At 41.2% G+C, this 5,212-nt stretch overlaps 1 protein-coding gene across 1 annotated transcript in view; it reads right to left on the bottom strand.

The window, feature by feature from the left end:
- The window catches only part of GPC6 (glypican 6), a 1,125,082-nt gene that overhangs the window by 22,892 nt on the left and 1,096,978 nt on the right, over positions 1 to 5,212 (bottom strand). The gene's annotated exons all lie outside the window — the stretch shown is intronic.

Below are 5,212 nucleotides of genomic sequence, written 5' to 3'. Positions count from 1 at the left end.
GTCCCCAATTTAGCTGCTGGTGTAATGGGCAGGCCCATATAGCATGTGTTGAACAGTAAACCAAACCCATTAGCACCAAAAGAGAAGAGCCATCCTCCATATGAGTAAGCATAAATTTCAGCCCTGTGGAGAGATGGCCAGGAGGGTCTTAAAACACCAGCATCTTAAGTGTTTTCAAGCTCAGCACTGACTTCTTGCCTGTGAAAGTGTAGAGAGAGGGATTTACTACCATTGTGGCTTCAGAATGAACAGCTAGGTTTATGCAGTCACAGCTCTGATTTCCTCCTCTGTCTACATGAACATTGAGAATGTCTGTGGATGGTTGAAATGCATCTTCATTGGTTGAATTGTGTCTCCCTGCCCCCTAATTCATAGGTTGAAGTCCTAACCCTCAGGACCTCAGAATGCAACTTTATTTTGAGATAGGGTCATTACAGAGGTCAACAAGTTAAAGTGAGGTCATTAGGATGAACCCTAACGTAATATGACTAGTGTCCTTGTAAAGAGGAAATTTAGACACACAGGCACGCAGAGAGGAAGATGCCCATCTATAAACCAGGGAGAGAGGTCTGGAGTGGACCTTTCCTCTCAGCCCTCAGAAGGAGCCACGCCTGCTGACGCCTTCATTTCAGGCTTCCAGTCCCCAGGACTGAGAGGATGAAATTCTGTAGTTTTCAGCCACCCAGTCTGTGGTCCTTTGTTCTGGAAACCTCAGCAAACTAATACAGATGCAAAACCTGTTTGGTAAACATTTGAAAGGGAACACTGCATTTACACACTCACCTACCACAGATTACTTAATAATTACCAAAAGAAAACTGGTCATTTTACAGCACAGAGACTTGGCAGGAGGCCTCCGCCATAGCCAAGTGATCAAAGTGACAGGACAAATGGACTATGTGCATCTTCTGATGTGATGTGTCAACAAGGACCATCACTTAGGCTGAGAAAATTCATAACCTGAACATAATCATGGGGACACATGAAACTAACCCAGACCCAGGGGCATTCAACTGGCCTGTCCTTCTCAAAAGCGTCAGTCCTGAATGACCAAAAAGGCCGGAGAGTGCTTTCTGATTAAGAATATGAGATGTGCTGTCCCAGTGCAGCCTGGATTGAATGCTAGGTCAGAAAGGTAACTGCCTTACAAGACATTATGGAGATGGCAGGCAACATGTGTATACGGACTGTTAGACAGTAGCATCGTGTCAGCGGTACACACTCTGCCCATAAAAGCATGCTGTGGCAACGTAGGAGAGTGTCACATGTAAAGCCAATGGTAGCAATGCAGGAGAATGGCATGTTCTTGGGTTGTTAGGAGATACCAGCTGGAATATTAACAATCACAGGGGTATGATTTGTACACCTTAATAATGGCTCAGTAAAAAAAAAAAAAAAAGGCTCAGAAATAAATACTAATAAATACATGTAGGCATAAAGAGAAAGAGACAGAAAGTACAAGTGGGAAATTTTTAATAATTGGTGAGTCTAGATGAAAAGTATATAATTTTTCCAAAAAATCCAATTTTTTTTCCCAAAATAAAACACGTGAAAAAAGAGCTTACATTTTATTTGGTTTTCGTGGTGTCCACTTTGGTGTTCCTAACCTCCAATAAATGCCACCATCTCTAGGCCATTCCTTCTTACTCTTTTCAAAATAATCCCCAGAGAAAGAAATATGTGTTCCATATTTATCTCTGGTTCCAAAAACAATCACCATGTTCAGGACTGAAATCCTGGCAGCTGCATTCCGCCCCATAGGAAAGCAGACCAAGAGTGAGCGTTCCCTTCTCGGCTTCTCTCCTACTGGAAATCCCATCTCCCTGCTGTGGGAATGTAAACCAGATACACATATTGTGAGACTCAGAGAAAGAATAACATTGCATGACGTCCCACAGGCATCTCCTCTTTTGGTATTTGCAAAATTGAACTTCGGATGTCAGGCTGTTTATTGTTTAAATCAAACTCAAGCACGGTCTCCTTCAGGGAGCCCTCTCCGGCCTCCCAATTAGAGCCCACGTTCTTCCCTGTACAGATTCCCGCTGGTGATTCTAAGTACTGATCCCTCCAAACTCTCCTAATTGGCTTATTTTTCTGATTCTCTCTGAGACTACACACTTCTTGATGGCAGGAATAGAGTTGCCCTTGGTCTTTATCCTTACTGCCTGCTATGGTCAAGTGACCAATGTGCCCAGCTTGTCTGCAACTTATGAGTTTTTAGCACTAAAATGAGAAAGTCCAGGGTGAGTTGGTCACACAGGTCCCAGCACACGGGCGCCCCCTGGTAAGTGTTGAATGAGATGATGGGTTGAATCATCCCATTCTATTACAAGGTGTTGGACAATATTGCCAACGCTGAACACCTGGGGTCACAGTACTGCCTGCCCTTCATCCGAGGGGGGAGGGAGGAAACAGCGCAGTCCTAGTTGGCTAGGTGAGGACCTTGTCTTGACAATGGGTGTGGGGCCCTCCCCGACTGCTCAGCCCAGCGCGTTTTATAACCTGAACATGTTCTCCCTGGCATTTCAGTACCAGTGCGCTTTCATGGTGCAATCGAAGGAGGTAACAACAGAGCCGCCGTGAGAAATGTAAATGCTGTTTTAACATTCTGCGTGGAAACACTGGCCAATTCACCTCCAGCCTGTGATGGCGAGGCAGACAGCTGAAAAAATGCACCCGATTAGCCACTGGAAAAGAACACGCCTTTGATTCTAAAGTGTGTCTGAATGATGGAAGTTTAGTCTTCAGTACCAGGGATGCTTTTTAATTTTCACACCATTTCGAAATATTTCCTCATTTCATGTGTTTATTTTATTTCTGAATAAGATACACCACTGCTCTGCTGTAGCCCAGACCTGAGGGCTTTTTTCTTTTCTTTCTTTTTTTTCCCCTGGAAACTTGAGTGCACACAATTGTGTGCTAAGTTTTATGTTAACAAGTGACCTTAGTACAAATATGTTACTGACAATAACGGTGGGCCTTAATTCATAAATAACAACCTGACGGGATCAAACAATGTCCTTTCTTTGATCCCCAAACGAGCCATCGTAGAACAAATTGACTGTAACCGATACTTACTAATACTTGCAAATATTAAAGCAATGGGTAATGCCATTGTTAGTAACGCCGCAGTATAAGTAATACTAGTGATAACTAAGTATTCATTTCTTATCAATGCTATTGATAGATTCTGAAATCGAAACAGCTGTCCCATTATGCCATAGGAATCTGAGTCAAACACATACTGTTGAAGTTCATGGGGAAAACATGAGCCTTCTTTTAGCATTTATCTGTGGTTTACTCTGGTTTCTGACAATTTCAAACCTGCCTTCTGTAGAGACATATACTCTTCATTTAAAGATTGTCACAAGGCTCATGAATAGTTGAGTGTATAGGAAGACGGAGGCACCACACTCATCCTATCCTTACAGATCTGTAAAGTTAGACAAAAGGGGGAGGAAGTTGACAAGGGGAATGATGGCTAAAATCAAGAGATTAGTAAAAAACCAGGAGCAGAAAAGAAGGACTGTGCAAGCATTGTCAGCTGACAACGTCACTTAGGAAGTATCTTGCCTCAACTGCGTAACTATAACCTGAATCTCATCAAGTTTCCGATTGAACAGCTCACAGGTTACAAAGACTGCTAGAGAGAAAAGAACAAACTAAGTAAACATTGCAAATAAATAATCAGACGCATCAGTGATGAGAGGTTCTCTAAGACAAGTGGCCTCAAAACTGGGCAAGGAAATAAATTCATTGATTAAGGCAGACAGACTGTCCTAGATGAAAAGAAACTGCAAAAACATAATAACCCAATTCTCTCTGTGTGGGTAGACTGTAGCTGCATCCTGAATTTGGAGGTGGGGACCCAGCTGTAAGAGAGAGTTTGGGGGGATTCTGAATATACGAGTAGCAAAGGTAGCAGTTGATATTACTGACTCACTGTTGACTTTCTTAAGTGTGAGCATAATGTTGTTGTTGTGTAGGAGACTTCTAGGAGAAAAGGAGATGCATGCTGAGATATTTAGGGATAAAATGTCGCTGTGTCTTTTATTTGTTTAAAAATAGGAAAAAAACTCTTACTGAATCTGCACTAGAGGTGTATGGATGTACATCTTACTATTTTTTCAAGACTAAAATCTTACCATTTCAGTATTGTTTGAAAAAAGTTAAAAATAATGAAAAGTTAGGAAAGAAAAAAGACTTTGTTGTCAGGGCACACAGCTCTGAAGAGCCTGGCTGGGCTCAGCACAGACTGTAACTGAGTTAGAGTGACAGGGCTGACTGTGAGCTTTTACTCACGTCCCTTGCAGTCAATCTTCATAATTCTGTCTATGCTGAAATATTAATAGTATCACACCCTTTGTGCAACTGGGAAACAGGGCTTAGGGAGGTTAAAACTTGCCACACATCTAGTAAATGAGATTCAAATTCAATCGTGGACTTTGGAATCGTTACTCTTAACCACAAGGCTTACTAGGGTCATTGCCTGTTACCTTCGAAGAGTGTGTGGGGTGGGGTTGGTGATAGGGGTGTGTGTGCATCTCTGGGGAGTTCAAGTGATTCAGTGGGATTCAGGATTAGAACTTTTATTTCTATATTTTAAATGTAAAGACACAAGAGAAATTAAGCTTTCCCACGATTTAATCTCGAGATTGAGAATCTATATGGTGATGGCCATTTCTCAAATACCCTAGGGCTATTTCAAGCAATGTAAACACAGGGAATAATGATAAGACGGCAAGATAATGTTCCTTTCACTCATACATAGGAAATGCCACATAGTAGAAATAATAAAGATTATTTGTTTTATCTTTTTCTTATCTTCAAAAGTTTCTATTTTTGCCTAAGTTTTAAGAGATACGGCCTGTATTAGGTCAGTAGTATTAATGCCACAACTTAGGTATAAATAATTATAAGTCTCCCAGCTGTCTACGATGATGATTTTTTTGCTGATCGAGGATGTAAGACTGAAAAAAAAAATCTGGAAATTACAGTCTGTAGCACAGGAAATCATACGATATATTTTGAACCCGTGGTTTAGCAAGCAAAAATTCAATAACATTCAGTGAAATCAGTTTAATGAGACAGGGAAGTGTAATACAATTTGGAGAAAGTTCCAATACATTGGTTACATGAGAAAAAAGGCTTTTGTTGCTAGTATCCCTTCATTAAACACTTATTATGTGCCTTTTATAAGACAGGTTTTATG

This window comes from Otolemur garnettii, unplaced genomic scaffold (assembly GCF_000181295.1).
Source record: "Otolemur garnettii isolate 467f Iridium unplaced genomic scaffold, OtoGar3 scaffold00034, whole genome shotgun sequence".
Classification (NCBI taxonomy): Eukaryota; Metazoa; Chordata; class Mammalia; order Primates; family Galagidae; genus Otolemur; species Otolemur garnettii.
Note: the sequence above shows the minus strand (reverse complement) of the source record. Positions and strands in the feature narration are given on the sequence as shown.